This window comes from Saimiri boliviensis, chromosome 11 (genome assembly GCF_048565385.1).
Source record: "Saimiri boliviensis isolate mSaiBol1 chromosome 11, mSaiBol1.pri, whole genome shotgun sequence".
NCBI lineage: Eukaryota > Metazoa > Chordata > Mammalia > Primates > Cebidae > Saimiri > Saimiri boliviensis.
Window position 1 is genome coordinate 35,101,324 of NC_133459.1, and position 18,737 is coordinate 35,120,060.

At 50.4% G+C, this 18,737-nt stretch overlaps 1 protein-coding gene across 2 annotated transcripts in view; it reads right to left on the reverse strand.

Annotated features, from left to right (window-relative positions):
- STK40 (serine/threonine kinase 40) overlaps nt 1-17,861 on the reverse strand; it is a 47,915-nt gene extending 30,054 nt beyond the window's left edge. The window contains exon 1 of one of the 2 annotated variants that reach the window (XM_074380525.1): nt 17,784-17,861. The gene's annotated coding sequence lies outside the window, so the exon portion shown is untranslated. Of the gene's footprint in view, nt 1-17,356; nt 17,562-17,783 lie in introns of those variants that run through there. The other variant, XM_003937500.4, reaches the window with a different exon arrangement.
- Nucleotides 17,862-18,737: the final 876 nt, after the last annotated feature.

Consider the following 18,737-nt stretch of genomic DNA (forward strand, 5'->3'; position numbering starts at 1 on the left):
ATGGTGAAACCCCATCTCTACTAAAAATACAAAAAATTAGCTGGGCATGGTGTCGCGTGCCTGTAATCCCAGCTACTCAGGAGGCTGAGGCAGGAGAATTGCCCGAACCCAGGAGGCGGAGGTTGCGGTGAGCCGAGATCGTGCCATTGCACTCCAGCCTGGGTAACAAGAGCGAAACTCCGTCTCAAAAAAAAAAAAAAGAAAAGAAAAAAGAAATTGGCTGGGCGCCAGGCGCGGTGGCTCACGCCTGTAATCCCATCACTTTGGGAGGCCGAGGCAGGTGGATCACGAGGTCAAGAGATCGAGACCATCCTGGTCAACACGGTGAAACCCCGTCTCTACTAAAAATACAAAAAATTAGCTGGACATGGTGGCGCGTGCCTGTAATCCCAGCTACTCAGGAGGCTGAGGCAGGAGAATTGCCTGAACCCAGGAAGCGGAGGTTGCGGTGAGCCGAGATCGTGCCATTGCACTCCAGCCTGGGTAACAAGAGCGAAACTTCGCCTCAAAAAAAAAAAAAAAAAAAGAAAGAAAAAGAAAAGAAATTGGTGGGTGGGGGGCCTCCATGCAATTTCCAGGCCTGCCACCTGGTGGCGTCTTCCTGCAGTATATCTTCACAGGGTTTCTCTGCACCAGGTGCAGGATGGTGGGGCCCTGCTCTCCTCAGGCTGATCAGGAAGGAAGCACTCCATGGGAAGTGCGCACCGCAGCCACCTGTGTAAGTGGGGCTGGACAATCAGATCCGAGGAGGCTGCAGTCTCTCTGCTTGCTGTGGAGGTCCTCCAGGGGCTCCAGGCTCTTCAGGAAGAACACCAATTCCTCCATGAGCCTAACCAGACCCAGACTATCTCTCCAGCCTCGCCTTTATATGCACCCTAAAATCGAGCCACACCAAATGACACAATCCCGAGTATGCCATGCACAACCCTGCCCTGCCCTGCTCTCCCTGGTTGGTGCATCCTCCCTCAGTCCTCACTGAAATGTCACCTGCTGCAGAAAGTCTTCACAGAAAGCTTCCTGCCAGAGCTGGCGGTTTCTCCTCCGGCCCCCAGAACACTAGAGCACACCTCCGCCCCTCCCACTGTGCTGCAACCATTGTTTCATTTGTCTGACACCCCTACCTCAGGCTGTGGGCTCCCCTGAGGGAGCGACCCCAATCCACCCCTGCTTCCCTGCGCCCAGCCCACTGTCTGGCACAAAGCTGGAAGACAACACAGTGGGGGACCGTTTGTTGTGCATCTACCTCTAAGGCACCACAGTCCCTGCTGGGGCAGGAGACAGAGGCAGCTGAACAAGGGCGTACAAGGTATGGTTTGCAGGAAAACTGTGCTCAAGGAGAGGCCCATGGCTGGCTGGACTGGGAGCCAGAAGAAAGTACAGATGGTCAGACTAGGCAGTATCTACCAGCTCATGGCTGGAGACAGGCTGCCACAGCGGTGGGTAACTAGGGCTGCACTGGATAGTTTGTCCAGGAAAAGTCCCATGTCAGAAATGCATGAGGCATGCAATGCTCATGCTTCCGGGTCTAAGCTGGCTGATGACCAGGGGTTATGCTTAGACAGCACTTGCTGCTGGAGAGCAACTCCTGAAGAATTAAACCTATTCACAAGATGCCTGCAGCTGTGCAGAAGCCCTCACTGATGAAGGGATGGACCAGGCCCTGTGCGGGGAAAATCCCCCAAATCCAGCCAAATGACCTGTTTCCTGCAGCAAGATGTGGGGAGTGTGTGAGTGACAGCCTGGCCTGTCCCTTCACACTGGTGACAGGTCTTCCAGGCCACTCCAGGTCTGTGGTGTGAAGGTCCTGCTGCTGGTCAGAAAAAGTCCCACAACTTTCACTTCTCTGAAAAGAGAACTTCTGGCCTAACTACGCATTTATCTCACTATACCTGGGGTGAGATGACGACACTCAAGGTGAGTGATGTGAAATCTGAATGCATGCTCCACTGAGGTCAGCACCCACACTCTACAGACCACCCGTCCACACTAGGCGGCTGCCAGGTCTCTTGTAAATTTCTGCACACCTCTCTGGGTGGTAAATTTCAAACTTAGAACCCACAAGGGTGGCTCACACTATCAGATTAACTATTGGAACAAAGTTTTATATACGGCTTTATAGTTTACAAAGCACTTGGGAACATAATCATCCCTCAGTATCCATGAGGGAGTGGTTCCAGGACCTCTTGACAGATACGAAAATCGAAGAATGCTCAAGTTCCTAATATAACGTAGTATTTGTATATAACCTGTGCATTTACTCCCATGCATTTTTTTTTTTAATGGAGTCTCGCTCTGTCACCCAGGCTAGAGTGCAGTGGCACGATCTCGGCTTACCGCAACCCCCGCTTTCTGAGTAGCTGGGATTACAGGTGTGTGCCATCATGCCCAGCTAATTTTAGTATTTTTAGTAGAGATGGGGTTTCACCATGTTGGCCAGGCTGGTTCTCAAATTCCTGGACCTCAAATAATCTGTCCACCTCGGCCTCCCAAAGTGCTGGGATTACAGGCTGAACCACCACACCCAGCTCCATATACTTTAAATTACCTCTAGATTTATAATACCTAGTACAATGGAAATGCTGTATAAATAGTTATTATACTGTATTAAGAAATAATGACAAGAAAAAAAAGTCTGGCTGGCTGCCATGGCTGATGCCTGTAATCCCAGCACCTTAGGAGACCAAGGCAGGAGGATCGCTTGAGGCCAAGAGTTTGGGACCAGCCTGGGTAACACAGTGAAACCCCATCTCTACAAAGAATAAGGCCAGGCACTGTGGCTCATGCCTGTAATCCCAGCACTTTGGGAGGCCAAGATCACTTTGGGAGGCCAAGATCAAGTTCAAGACCAGACTGACCAACATGGTGAAACCCCGTCTCTACTGAAAACAAAAAAATTAGCTGGGCATGGTGGTGTGTGCCTGTAATCCCAGCTACTTGTGAGGCTGAGGTAGGAGAATTGCTTGAACCAGGACCCGGGAGGTGGAGGTTGCAGTGAGCTGAGATCACGCTATTGCACTCCAGCCTGGACTACAGAGCAAGACTCCATCTCAAAAAAAAAAAAAGAATAAACAAAACCAGCCTCGCATGGTGGTGTGCACCTGTGGTTCCAGCTACTTGGAGGGCTGAGGTGGGACGATTGCTTGGGTCTAGGAGGTTGAGGCTGCAGTTGCTCTGTTCCCACATTGGGGTGCAGTGGCGTGATCATGGATCAAGGGATCGTGCCACTGTACTCTAGCCTAGGTAACAGAGCAAGACCCTGTCTCCAAAAAAAGAAAAAGGACCGGGTGCGGTGGCTCACACCTGTAATCTCAGCACTCTGGGAGGCTGAGGTGGGCGAATCACCTAAGGTCAGGAGTTCGAGACCAGCCTGGCTGACACTAAAAATACAAAAAATTAGCCAGGCATGGTGGTGTGTACCTGTAATCCCAGTACTCGGGAGGCTGAGGCAGAAAAATTGCTTGAACGGGGGAGGTGGAGGTTGCAGTGAGCCGAGATCACACCACTGCACTCCGGCTTAGGTGACAGAGCGAGACTCTGTCTCAAAAAAAAAGAAAAAAAGAAAAAAAAAGTATCTGTACACGTTGAGTGCAGACACAACCATCCTTTTTTACCCCAAAAATTTCTGATCTGCAGTTGGTTGGATCAACAGATGCAGAACCCACGGATGTGGAGGATTGGTACATAATGATAACTGATCACCGCCCCCCCCCCCCCCACGAAACACACACAAAACACAACATTTTCTAGAAAAATAAATTGAACCCGTATGTGGTGGCTCATGCCTGTTACCCCAGCATTTTGGGAGGCTGAGGTGGGAGAATCACTTGAGCCTACGAGTTCAAAGCTGGGCACAGCTGGCAGTCCCCATTACTTGGAGTTTTAGGTTAATTCGGAAGACTGCTTGAGCCCAGGAGTTCAAGGCTGCAGTGAGCTATGACAGCACCACTGCACTCTAGCCTGGGTGACAGAGTGAGACCTTGTCTCAAAAAAAAAAAAAAAGGAAGAAAGAAACTGAGACTCAAGAGATCTGAGACCTGTCTAAAGTTACCTGGCTAGCTGTTGGAAGAGCTGGGATATAAACGCAGCTTTTCCAATCTGAACCCCATATTCTTTCTCCCTGACTACACTGCTTCCTCAGTTGTTCTCTCTCCACTCGATGTCTGCATGGTTCCAGCCACGCCAAGCATAGAGAGGACAGCATCCTCCAGACTCACTTATAAACAATCATTCTCCTGGAACCAGGCTGCTGCCCAGCCAGAAAGCTGCAGGTGAGCAGAAGGGAGAGAGCTCACACTTCCCTCGGAAGGAGGCATTTCAGGGGCTGCTGAGTGGGGCTTCTCTAGAGAAAAGGGCTGAGTCAGAGGCTGAGTTGCTGAGAGATCCCCTACCCTTCCCTGACCCAAGCACTCTGGGAGCCACCTCTGGTGCACTTAATACTCACATGTAGGTGCTTCTACCAGGGACCCCTACAGACCTGCTCTCCATCCACAAAGGCAGCCCAGGAAACCCAGAGGAATTCACAGCTCAGAGAACCAGAGGTTTCAAGCCATGGACCCGTTCCACAAATGCCAACTGGGATAGCAAGATGGATTTGGGGTCATGGAGGTCCAGGCTCAAATTTCAGCTTCTGATACTCACTTGCCTTGTGAGTCTACACTAATCACCCACCCTTCAGGGGCCTCAGTTTCCTCATCTGTAAAACAGAGAAGGTAATAAGGCCCCCCTTCACAGGACGGCTGAAGGATGCTGTTGCTGGTGATGTCACCAAGTCTTTGCCGGGTGAAGGGTGGGTGCTCCATGCTCCGTGCTGAGGATGCTTCCCTGTGGCAAGTCTCTGCAGAGATGTCTTTTTTTCATTATGATTTGATGGGCACCCACCTCTTGCCAGAACCATTCCCAGTGTTTTCCAGATTCTCTCTTTAACTCTTAGCACTTTCTGATGTGGATTCCCCCTTTCTATTATTGAGAAAGCAAAGCTTAGAGACCCCAGCCCAGGTCGAGGCTCTGGTAAGGGCTTTTCCATTGATTGTGAATGACAGCCATCCCTGAAGGAGGTATGAACCCTCTCCCAGGGAGTTTGGTGGTTATGAGCAATCTCCTTAGGAACCCACTGGAAGCCATTTGCTCCGTGCTCAGGATGGATGCTGGCGGGCTGGGAAGGCAGATAGACAAGAGGATTAGTAATCCCTCGATTTCAGCCAGGACTCCCTGCTGACGAAGATTCATGCATGTGCTGTCATCTCCACTGTTCCAAAACAGAGCGACGATTTTGTTCATTTTTAAAACTCAGGACATGTATAGCTCCAGTTTCTCAAGAATACATATCACATTACCTAATACGCAGTATCACATCTCCAAATGCTGCAAATGGGGGTTACAAGTGAACTGGCTGCTTCTAACCAGAGCTCTCTTTGTATAGAGTGACCCTACCCCCTGAGGCCTGCTCTGCTCTCAGCCTGTGGGAGAGTACCTGCTGCAGCCAGAGGAAGTGACTCAGCCCAGTGGGAAGTGGGAGGGTCGGTCAGCAAGAGGGCCCTGCGCCCAGCCTGCTCCCCAGCACATCCTCTGCCACCGCTGCCTTCCTCAGCAGGACTCCAATGTGCTGAGCACAGCAGGCCTGGGGGCCTGGCAGCGCCTGAAAGCCCAGGGTCTGCAGCTTGGTGACCTAGCTCTAGTTTTCTCCAGGAGGCAAGTTCATGAATTAGCTCCACATAAGGAGACTGCGTAATCAGTGACATCCATCCTCACCATATTCCCCCAAGGAAGTCCCAACTAGGCTTTTCTGTGGCCTCCTTTGGAGGCTGCAAAGAAAGTCTAGACAGAGGCTAAAGGCCTCTGGCCAAGGGGTGCACCTCAGAAAAACTCTGGAAGACAAGTCTCAGGGCTGTGCACACAGAAATAGAGAGAAGCTTTCTCTGGAGGTTCTCCAGGGGAAAAGATAAATGGAGTTATAGAGACTGGTCCCCATGGCCCTGAACCAGGTCGGCTGCTCCTGGGAGCAAAGGGCTTCACCAGCAGTCACGCTGAGAGCCACCACCAGAGCAGAATCCAGGGCAGTACCGCCAGCCCTGCCACCAGCTCTCCCCTCCCAAGGGCCTCCGGAAGCAGCTGATGTGACAACAAATAATCCGTCACTGTGCGTGGGTGTTGGAGGAGGAAGGGACAGACTTACAAGCTCTTTCTCTGAGCTGTACTGGCCTGGCATTCCCATCCCAAGAGGTAGCCTGGGAAATCGGCCAAGCACACTGGCTTAGGAGACGTTTGCAGTGGCCCCTTGGCTCTGTAGGGTGCCTTCTGCCATGCGCAGTGACAGCAGAGTGAGTCACTGACAGGTCTTCCCTGTCATACTGGCCTGCTCTGGCTCACCGGGACTAGAAGAGGAGATTGCAACAAGGGAGATCCTGGCATGGGCACATGACTAAGAGGCCCCTCAGCTCCAACCATCAGTTACAGCTTTGTGTAGTGACTCAGCCCAGTAATAAGGCCTGCCACGGGGTCCCATGCAGAGTTCAAGTTCTTTCCACCCACGATAGACCAAATCAGGCAAGGGGAAAGCGGCAAGACACTGTGGAACAACTGATGAGTCTAAAAGACACCATGCTGTCCACTGTGTGACCTGGACATGTGCTTCTTTGCTCTGCAGTCTTCTCATCTAGAGGACAGGGACAGCACTACCCTTAAAAAGGGTTCCCCTCAGGATTGCCAGGACCCAGCACGTAGGAGGCACTAGACGCTTAACTTAGAAATGTTATGTTTTCTGGCTGGGTGCAGCGGCCCATGTCTGTGGACTGAGGCAAGTGGATCACTTAAGGCCAACAGTTCGAGACCAGCCTGGCCAACACCGTGAAACCCTGTTTCTACTAAAAATACAAAAATTAGCCAGGCATGGTGGCGGGCACCTGTAATCCCACCTACTCAGGAGGCTGAGGCAGAAGAGTCGCTTGAACCCGGGAGGTGGAGGCTGCAGTGAGCCAAAATGGTACCACTGCACTCCAGCCTGGGGGACAAAGCCAGACTCTGCCTCAAAAAAAAAAAAAAAAAAAAAAAAAGGAAATGTTGTTTCCTTCCTTCTATCCCAAATTTCCAGAGTGACAGAGAGGAAAGCCCAGCCAGGCCAGGCCTAGGTGCCTCCGATTCTCTGTATACTGTTTTCAACAGCAAAAATCACCACAATTATCCAGTGAGAAAGGCAATCTGGATTGGGGCCAGCAAACTGCCTTTCCTTAACTATCTCTGTAAAAAATTAAATTAAATTAAATTTCACAACTTTGACAGCGAATAATACAGTTCACTTTCTGAAGTCTGACCGAATGCTGAGGGCTATGGCTGCTCAGAGGGCAGCAAGCTGCCTGGTGTGATTAGAGAGGCCCACAGCAGGTGATGCCATCAGAGCACCCCCTCCATTGGCCTCACCTGCTCTGAATCACCAAGAGCTGGACACAGCAGACCAACGAGGGCCAGGAGCCACCACTAAAATACTATGTCCACGTACTGAGGACGTGTTCGTTACATGTCTGCTTACATGTGTGTCTCAAGAAGGGTTTGGTCCACCTCAGGCCTCCCAGGCTCTGCATAAGCCCGAAGGTATGCAGAAAACAGGTGTGAGACCATAGCCAACAAAGAAAAAGAAAATGTACCTGCCTCGGGCCCAGCAATTCCAGTTCTGGGGATGGATCCTACAGATACACTCACACAGGTTCACAGAAATAAATATGCTCAACAAAGGTCCCAGTGGAGCCACGTGTAGCAGCAAAAAAAACAAAACGAGAAAAATAAAAACACACACACTTGCCCCCAGGCAGGAAACTATCTAAAGGGCCACCCAGAAAAGACTGGTTAACTAATTATGTTCATCTAGACGATGGAATACTATGCAGCCTTTAAAATTAGGTCCACACCTGCTGATAAAGATGTCTATGTTACCAAAATAAGCACACTGCAAGAATGTATGTATAACATAATCCTATTTGGGTTAAAAAAAAAGATTACATACACCCTTGAATATGCACAGGAAACTTCTAGAAGAAATTTAAGTGAGGCCAGGTGCAGTGGCTCATGCCTGTAATCCCAGCACTTTGGGAGGCCAAGGCAGGCAGATCATCTGAGGTCGGAAGTTTAAGACCTGCCTGGCCAACATGGTGAAACCTGTTTCTACTAAAAGTACAAAAATTAGCTGGGCGTGGTGGTGGCCACCTGTTATCCCACCTACTCTGCAGGCTGAGGCAGAAGAACCACCTGAACCTGGGAGGTGGAGGTTGCAGTGGGCTGAGATCAGGCCATTGCACTCCAACCCGGCAATAAGAGCAAAACTCCATCTCAAAAAAAAAAAAAAAAAAAAAAAGATTAGATTATACACACCCTTGAATACATATAGGAAACTTCTAGAAGAAATTTAAGTGAGGCCTGGTACAGTGGCTCATGCCTGTAATCCCAGCACTTTGGGAGGCTAAGGCAGACAGATCACAAGGTCAGGATATGGAGATCATCCTGGCCAACAGGGTGAAACACCAACTCTACTAAAATACAAAAAATTAGTCGGGCATGGTAGTACGGGCCTGTAATCCCAGCTACTCAGGAGGCTGAGGCAGAGGAATCTTTTGAACCCGGGAAGTAGAGGGTTGCAGTGAGCCGAGATCACATCACTGCACTCCAGCCTGGTGATAGAGCAACATTCCATCAAAAAAAAAAAAGAAAGAAAGAAAGAAAAAAAAAGAAAAGAAAAGAAAAAGAAAAAAAAGAAAAAGAAACTCAAGTGGACACCTCCAGTCAATAGAACTAAGGGCCCAAGGAGGGGAGGGAGAGCTTTATTTTATATTCTTCCATATTGTTTGACTATTTTACCATAAATTACTACAATAACTTTTTAAAATCTAAAGATTTTCTGAACCCATTAGAATGATTAAGAGTAGTAGTGGAATCAGGGGAGGCTGGGCCTCAGAGAAGGCAGACTTGAGAGAGTATGGTCTGGGAAGAGGTGTAAGCTAAGTGCCCTGCGTGCCAGAGTGCAATGGTGCAGCAAGACAGTGAGAGGCGGGAGGACAAAGCCAACACCCTGCAGCTCTCCGGGGAGCCTGCAAGCATGCCTACAAGGAACTTCCTGCTTGCCACCTGGCATCCATAAGGGCTGAAAACGGGCTCAGGATGCCTCTTTTGGGACACTCACGACTTACTGGCAAGAGCTCACCTGGGCCTCGCTGGAGCTGGCCCCTGGGTCCTGCCTGCCTGCTACACACTAGGCTGAACGTGCCACAGACAGTAAAGCCTTGTGTCTAATCCAATTGACTACCTAAGCACTAGAACTGTTATGCCCATTTTACAGAGAAGGAAGCTGAGGTTGGAGACAGGAAGTGACTTGTTCAAGGTCATTCACTTCAGGTTCTGAAGCCACATCTGATCTGAGCCTAGGCCCTTAACTGCTCCGTGACATGGCTGCAGGTCTCCTTAACTGCTACCCACAGGGCAGGTGGGGGAGGGACTTGTTTCAAGGCAGTGGCAGTTTCCATTCTTTTGCAGTGGCAAAAAAAGGGACTGGTTCAGCTTTGGGGCTGGCTCTGTGACTCCAGGATTCTATGTGGGCTGGGCTCCCTGGGGCCAGAGCCTGGCCAGGATAGAGGAAGAGGACATGGGCTCTAGAGTCACACAAATGTGGGTTAAAATCCCAGCTCTGCCCTTACTGGCTGTATAATCGTGGACAGGCTATTTATCCCCTCTGAGCCTGGGTGTTCTCTGTAAAATAGGGACAACCCCTACTTTCTTAGATTCAATAATGTATTGTAAAGTACTTAGCAAAGGACCTGGGAGGTGGTAGGCTCTGTTTTTTGCTAGTTTCCTTCCTGTTTCTCCAGAAGAGACCACCCCAAGAATCAGAAAAGAACACATAGTATGAAACTTACCCCTAACTTGGTAATGCTGGGAGCGCCATACTTATTGCAGACAGTAGCAGGACTCTTGCTCCCCAGAGTTGGCAGATGCTGGCAACAGGATTCCAAAAGCCCCATGGAATGCTGGGCTATACCAGACCCAAGGTCCCCAAGGTGCTGAACCAAGCTTCTCCCTAGAAGCACTGCTGTCCCCTCAACACACTTCACATCAGCTCTGCCCCAGAGAGCAATGAAACCACATCAGTTCTGCACTTGCCAATTCCTACAGTAATGACCAGTCTACTCTCTCTTCCTTCTGGACCCTTGGGTCCGGGCTTCCTAAAGGCTGAAGATCCTCTCTCTTTTTCACACAAGGCAGTGTGTAAACATATTTAGAGTGGACAGCTTTATTCTGCATGCCAAGACCCCTTCTCAGTTTTTCTACTTCTGGTGCTTTCCAACAACTAGAGTTTCTTTGAAACCATCAGGCCTGTAGACTGCTAAGTTCTGGGGAAGCTGAACTCACACCCAAGACAGACTGTCATGGCCAGGAGAGAATGAACACCACTGGGCTGTAGTCTCTTCAGGGAGAGGGAACACCAGTGCTCCCCTCAACCCAAAAGAACAGATTAACTCGCTGGGGAAAAAATAAGGCTGCTCCAGTTTATTAAAAGGAAGCCTAGAAATTCTTTATAAATAATAATAATAAAGGACAGTCTTTGAGGCAGCAACTCACTTCTAGAAATTTATCCTGCAGATGATACCTAAGGTGGGCAAAATCTGATGTATGAAGAGAGTTACTTCAGCAGAAGTGTTTAGAGAGAATACAGAAAACGATCCAAGTATTTGTTAGCAGAGAGCTTGCTGAATAAATTACACTCACAGTGGGACACAACGTAGCCACAAATGACCCAGACCTGCATGTGCCACAGCAGAACTATCTCTAAGTTAGTAAGTAAATCATAGCAAGCAATTCCATCCTTTTCCCCTCTTGGGTATTGATTACAGAGCCTGGGAGGACATGCAGGGGCTGCTGAGGGCCCCGGGCTACCTTCAAGACCAGAGTATCACTTGAGCAGGTGGAGGAGAAAGAAATGCTCTTTTTTCAGACCACTTTCTTGCTTACTTTACACCACAAACCCAAGGACAAATTACGTAAAAAAATCTCCCGAATTCCAAAGGGCCTGTTTGAAGGCCCACCCACCAGCACACCCCTCGCTGTAGTCCAATCCAGTTGAGGGACAGCTCCTGGCTCCCTTAGAACTCAAGGGTCAAGGGCACTGGGCAGCTTTCTCTCCCTTCCCTGAAGGTTCTGAGCAAGTCTTGGGTGGCCTCTGAAAGGTAACAGTCCTTCCTGAAAAGAGGGGCTGAATCTGCTGAGCCAGCATCAGGCAGCAAATCCAATCTTCAGGCCTTGCTCTGCGTAAGATCTCCAGGGGGCACTGAGAAAGCTGCCTCTCCCCTGAGGGTCTCTGCTGTTCAGAATCCCATCAGTGGGCTGTAGTGTGCTGAACTGAACTGAATATTGCCAGAGGGAAGGGTTGTTCTTAGGCTCTTAGGGCTGAAGATTTATAGTTTTGTAGATGTAAAACGTGAAGAAGTTCACCTTCCTGGTGAAATCTGGGCAGAGAAAAGATGAAGGAAAGAAAGCTGCCCTTCTCCCAGGTGCTGATTCAGGCGACAGCAAAGGGAAGCCTAGGCCCGATAGTGTTCTACAAGACTTTCCAACTGATCCTCTCCCAAGACGGTGTGCCCCGGGTTTACTGAACAGAGCTGGCAGATTTCACTGGCCATTATCTTCTCCTTGAGCCATCCCTATCTCTGCACTATCATTCACTGTGTCGCCCAAACCAAGGACCTCAAGGTTACCTGTCACCATTCCTCCTCCCTCTGCCATCACTTCCAAACACTCCCAGAGTCCAGCTGATTTCCCTCAGACAGCTCATCTCTGCTCTTTTGCTCAACCTCATTGCCTCTGCCCTGATCTAAGCCCCTCTCTGAAACCATCAGGCCTGTAGACTGCTCAGTTCTGGGGAAGCTGAACTCACACCCAAGACAGACTCTCATGGCCAGGAGAGAAAACACCACTGGGCTGTAGTCTCTTTGGAGAGAGGGAACACCAGTGCTCCCCTCAACCCAAAAGAACAGATTAACTCGCTGGGGGAAAAAATAAGGCTGCTTCAGTTTACTAAAAGGAAGCCTAGAAATGCTTTATAAATAATAATAATCAAGGATAGTCTTTGAGGCAGCAACTCACTTCTAGAAATTTATCCTGCAGATGATACCTAAGGTGGGATTACTTGCTGGGATTACTGCAACAGCCTCCTATGGGGACTCCAGCCTCTCCCCAACTCAGTCCGTCCTCCAAAGCAGATGCAGGTCTAATGGGATGTTGCCTCCACTTAATGCAAGGCATCCATCACCAAGAGAATACAAAATTCAAGCATCTTAGCACTCGTGCCTGCCTACCTCTCTGGCGCATCCTGCAGTCGGTCCCTTCACACCCTGGGCTAGAACTCCTGTTCCTAAAGTACCACATGAATTACCACGTATCCACGCTTGTGCCATGCTGCTCCCCCTGCCTGGAGGGCTTAATAGACCCTCAGAAAACTCTATTCATTCTTCAAGATCCAATTTAAGTTCTTTTTTTGAGACAGGGTCTCACTCCATTGCCCAGGCTGGAGCGCAGTGCTGTGATCACAGCTAACTGGGAGTCTGGAACTCCCAGGCTCAAGTGATCCTCCCACTTCTGCCTTTCACATAGCTGGAACTACAGGTACATGCCACCATGCTTAACTCATTTTTTGTTTTTGTAGAGATGGGGTCCCACTATGTTGGTCAGGCTGGTCTTCAACCCCCAGGCTCAAGTGATCCTCCTGCCTCAACCTCCCAAAGTGTTGGGACTACAGGTGTAAGCTGCCATGTCCAGTCCCAGTTCAAGTTCTAAGGGCTCTCTGAAGTTCTTCCCAGTCTCTTCCTCATCCTAGAGGTGAATCACTTCTTCCACTAGGTTCCCCCACATGCTGCAAACTTCTGTGAGAGACTTGACAAACTGTGCACACGTTAATTGGTTAGTCCTGGCCCTGTCCTGCTAGACCAGAACCTCCTCCATGGTAGGGCCTGCCTCTCCATCCTCCTCCTGTCCCCAGGACTGAGCACTAGCCTCAGCCACACATGGGAGCTCAGCAATGTGGAATCAGGGCTCTGTATTTTTGAGCTACCACACTCATCAACGTGTGTGATGCCTCTTGATGCTGCTTATTCAGGGACACACAGAGAAGAAACCCTACATATATTTTCTCCCATGTATACTTTTTTTTTTTTTTTTTTTTGAGATAGGGTCTCACTGTGTCACCCAAACTGGAATGTAGTGGTACAATCTTGGCTCACTGTAGCCTCAATCCCCTGGGCTCAAGCGATCCTTCTACCTCAGCCTCCCTAGTGGCTGGGACTACAGATGTGTATGACCACGTCCAGCTAATTTTTGTATTTTTTTGTAGAGACAGGTTTCACCATGTTGCCCAGGCTGGTCTTGAACTCCTAGGCTCAAGCAATCTACCCATCTCAGCCTCCCAAAGTGCAGGGATTACAGGCGTGAGTCGCCGCGCCTGGCCAACCCATGTATACTTTAAAGTACTATTTTTTCTCAGCAGTCCTACTTCTATTTTTAAAAATGGTTCTTTTAAAGAGCCAAGCTGAATCATCTGCATGGCTCCCATACAGACTGGGTAAACTCCCCACAGGTTTTCTTTTCAGAAAGAATATAATAAAATTCTGTGATCTTGCAATCCCTCAGGACACTTCTGACAGTTCAATGGGACATAGTTCTACTTGCCATGAATTGCTGTAGCTAATTCCTGAAAGTTCTTTCCTGCAGCCTGTAAATTAGAGCTAACATGTACCAGGAATTCACTACTCAGTGTCTGCTAAGTACTCATCCTGTAACATCTTACTTAATCCTCACAACTGCCCTATGTGGGAGGTACACTTATTGTCCCCATTTTACAGATGAGAAAAGTTGGGATGGAGAGAGTAAGTAACTCCTAGTGACTAGCAGGGACAGACATAGAAAACAGATCACTCTGATAGCAGAGCCAAACAAGCTCTCTCTTTTTTTTTTTTTTTTTTCAGATGGAGTTTTACTCTTGGTGCCCTAGCTGGAGTGCATTGGCACAATCTCAGCTCACTGCAACCTCCACCTTCTATGTTCAAGCGATTCTCCTGCTTCAGCCTCCCCAGTAGCTGGGATTACAGGTGCCCCCACCACACCCAGCTAATTATTTGTATTTTTAGTAGAGACAGGGTTTCATCATGTTGACCAGGCTGGTCTCAAAATCCTGACTTCAGGTGATCCACCTGCCTTTGCCTCCCAAAGTGTTCGGATTACAGGCGTGAGCCACCGCACACAGCCCAAATAAGCTCTTAACCACTACGATCTACAGCCTTTTCCAAAGGTCAAATTAAAGGCCCAAGCTAGCAAACACAGTACCCTTTACAACTGGCCTTCTGAGAGAGTAGTCTTATCTTCCCAGCTGCTCAAGCAACCTGCAATCCCAGGAAGAGAGGGGCACATGTGCCAGGCACTTCTGCGCCAGGCAGAGAAGCCCAGGCCAATGCAGGGAGCTTGCCATCTGGCACTGGTTGCACACAGTGCTTCCAGAGCAAAGATCCAACACCCCAGCACCAACTCTCCTCTCTCAGAAGCCTAGGCTCATCTCTGAAGAGGTCTCCAGCCCTTCAGTCTCTCCTGTCCTCCTCCTTCACTCCTTTACTGGGACTCCAGTGAAATCTTTCTAAAATAGGTATCCAATTGTGTCATTCCCCTGCTTCAAACCTTTTCACTTGCTCCCGACTGCCCTGGGCATGATATCTCAAATTGTTAATACGGTATTCTTTCATCAACCTATACTGCTTCATTTGCACCATGTCAACTTCCATACCATTAGATTGAACAATCTGAGGTTTCTGGAACAAACTAGGAGTTTCTTTGTCTCTCTCGTTCTCTAAGTATTCATTCTCAGCTGGCTAAGCCTCCCCCTCTTCTCCTTTTAGACTCAGCTCCAGCATCACTTCTGCCAAGCCTTCCCAGGACACACTCCCATCCCCATCCCACCCCTGAGGCGAAGCTCGCAGCTTTCTCCACTGGGCTCCCACCATACTACTCTGTTACTGCTGCTATTAAGCTTCTTTTTTTTTTTTTTTTTGAGACGGAGTTTCGCTCTTGTTACCCAGGCTGGAGTGCAATGGCACAATCTCGGCTCACCGCAACTTCCGCCTCCTGGGTTCAAGCAATTCTCCTGCCTCAGCCTCCTGAGTAGCTAGGATTACAGGCACGTGCCACCATGCCCAGCTAATTTTTTGCATTTTTTAGTAGAGACGGGGTTTCACCATGTTGACCAGGATGGTCTTGATATCTTGACCTCATGATCCACCCGCCTCGGCCTCCCAAAGTGCTGGGATTATAGGCTTGAAACACCGCACCCAGCCCAGCTTCTTTTTTTTTGAGACAGAGTTTCTCTCTTGTTGCCCAGGTTAGAGTGCAATGGCACGATCTCGGCTCATAGCAACCTCTGCCTCCCAGGTTCAAGAGATTCTCCTGCCTCAGCTTCCCAAGTAGCTGGGATTACAGGCATGCAACACCACAAATGCCAGCTAATTTTTTTGTACTTTTAGTAGAGACAAGGTTTCACCATGTTGACCAGGCTGGTCTTGAACTTCTGACCTCAGGTAATCCACCTGCCTCAGCCTCCTAAACTGCTAGGATTACAGTCATGAGCCACCATGCTGGGCCCACTACCAGCTTCTTTAAACCACATTTCAACTATTTGTTTTTTTTTTTTTTTTTTTGAGACGGAGTTTCGCTCTTGTTACCCAGGCTGGAGTGCAATGGCGCGATCTCGGCTCACCGCAACCTCCGCCTCCTGGGTTTAGGCAATTCTGCCTCAGCCTCCTGAGTAGCTGGGATTATAGGCACGCGCCACCATGCCCAGCTAATGTTTTGTATTTTTAGTAGAGACGGGGTTTCATCATGTTGACCAGGTTGGTCTCGATCTCTCGACCTTGTGATCCACCCGCCTCGGCCTCCCAAAGTGCTAGGATTACAGACTTGAGCCACCGCGCCCGGCCGTCCAACTATTTGTTTACAGGTCAGCATCCCTTAACTAGACTGTGTGCTCCTTGAAATAAAACAGGTAACATTTACTGAATTCTCATTACATGGCAGACAGGGTTCTATGTTTTACATGTAAATTTTTACTCTTCACAATATCTCTCTCTGTTATCATCTCTGTTTTATAGATTAAGACACTGAGGCACAGGGAGACTAAGCAATGTGCCCGGGGACACACAACTGGAAAGTTGCTGAGCCAGAATTTGAACTCAAGAAATCTGGCTCCAAACCCTAGTCTTAACTACTATAATGTCTAGCACTTGCCTCCAGGGAAGGACTCTTGTGGTCATGTGAGGAATGGATGAATGAATGAATGAATGAGTACTGTCTAGAATAACCCAACCAACAACTTGCACAGCAGGGCCATTAGGAAGCACTAAAGCACTGAGGCACTGTTTACAAACAAGATTCTTTTAGCCTTACAATGACATATTCTGCTCTTCCTTATCTCATGCAAAACTACTCAGTCAAAGAGGGAAAGGCGCCCAGCCCAGTAAGCCTTATCCTCTTTCCCACTGGTTCTCAAAACTAAAGCAAAGCCAACCGGTTTCCTCCAGTGACTTAAAACAGAGGGAAGTCTATCCTGCCACACAGAGGGCGGCTGTCATCTCTTCCTTCCGCTAACAAAAGGGCATCAAATCTGGGGATTGGGGAGGGCAGAAAACTCGGCATCGGGAATCCGAATGTCCCTACCTACTGGCTGGAAGGCGGGGCCGAGTGGCGTGGGAATGGGCGGGCCTGACCGGCTCGGCAGGTGAAACACTGACCACAGCATGATCTCCTTGGAAAAGGCCGGCCAAACGTGGCCTTGGCAAGTAGCTAGCTGTGACTCGTACCTGAACGCCGCCCGGGAGATGAAAATTCCCCAGCAGCGGTAGCGCCCGTGCCAAAGAGTGAGGGCTCTTGGAGGAAACCCTGGCTGGCCCTCCCTGGGGACTCGTTGTAACTATCAAGTCACTTTCGGGACTAGGAGGGAAGCGCGGAGAGGTAGGGGGTTTCTTTTTGGAAAAATCTGGCTGGGTTCACACGCCGGTCGCTTCACTGACTGGCTGACTCTGGGCAAGGCTGGCAGTGCCCACTTCCCAGAGCTGCGACGGGGACTGAAGCTCCCGCGGCCTCCCGGTACCCGGCGCGAGGCAGCCCTCGCCCCTGCCGCCGAGGAAGGGCAGACCCCCCCAGCGGAGGGGGCGGAATTCGGCGGGGCCATTTCTGTTGCACCCAGATGGCTTCGGGCTGTCACTCCGATTCTACCTCCGCGGCCGCCGAGGCCCGCCCCGCCTACCCGCAACCCCCGCCGGGCTCCAAGCTCCGGGACCCCCGCCCTCACCTTCGCCAGGTGGTCAGAGCTGTTCACCCATAGTCCGTAGCCTGGAGCCGGGGCTTCTCGGCTCTCCGTTCAGGGGGGCCGGGGCCGGGCTGGGGGGGCGTGCGAGCCGTTCAACGCCGCCTCCCAGCGAAGCCACCCGAGCCGCCGCCGCCGCCGCCTCCCTCCATGGCTGCGGCGCCACCACCTGACAACGGAAGTGACGCACCGCCCCCTCCTCCTCGGCCTTAGCCGCGGCCCCGCCCCTCCCGGGCCCCGCCCCCCGCCTGCACCTCCAGCCCCGCGGCTTTCGGATTGGGGCGCCATCTTGACGATGGGCGGAAGACTTCAGGCAAGAGACCAGACTCCGATTGAGGATTGGTTAAGGGAGGGGTCTGGGCGAAACCTGTTACACGATTGGAGGCCGAGGCTCTAATGGGGCGGTACTTACCGCTGATCTGTGTCTGCGGCGAGGCTGGGACTGAGGCACTGCCCCGCCGACTCCACAGAACCTCGCGGGCCCTACGCTCGCCCTGCCAAGGTTGAAATCCCCAGCGGTTGGAAGCTTGGCCAATTGTAGTGTATTTATGAGAAAAGGGACTCTTCCTTGATCCCCATTTCCCGGTTTCTGGAACTCTGTGAGGAAAGCGCTGCAGTTAGGCTCAATAAAAGACAGAAATTCCTGTCGCAGCGCTCATAATTCATTTCCCTCTAGGTCTCTCGCCTTTGTAGAAACCCCGAAGATGGCCAGCTTCAACCTGGAGATCCCTGAAGCCTTGACCAGGAAGGTTTACAGTGAAGAGTTCCTATTAGTGACTGCATCTATCTAACCTCAGTTCCTCCCGCTGCAGTTTCGGTCCCTTTCTCCTCCTCCGGCAACCACGCCCTCCATGAATCAGCTTCTTGCACCACCAGATGAGCCCTTTAAAGGGATTGCATCAGGCAAGTGACTCACTGGGGCCTTCTAAGAGCCTGGCTTCCCTCCCTTGGCATGCAGAAGCAGCTAGAAGGGCTCAGTGGCAGCAGCACCAGCGGCCATAGCCACTCCCTTGACTCAGAGGTGTGAGTCGGGGTGTTTGCCACTTATGATGTCTAACTCTTGGCTGTCTTTCCAGCTGTCCCCTGGGTCACTCTATATCCGTGTGTGGGCAAACGTGGGCTTGTGTGCACTGCTGGTTTTTCCTAGGGTGTGTGACCAGACACTTATATGTATGTGCATTTGTCATCTCCACATAGGCAGTGCCAGGAGTGAAGTCTGGCCGCCTCCACCTGTGTGCTTTGTCTCTGAATGCCGGATGCCCACTGAGCTGCTGATGGGGCTGAATAACAATAGTAATCAGGACAACTCCCTCCGTTGTGCCACACTCTGCATTAAGCACTTGAGAGACATTAGCATTATGTAGGC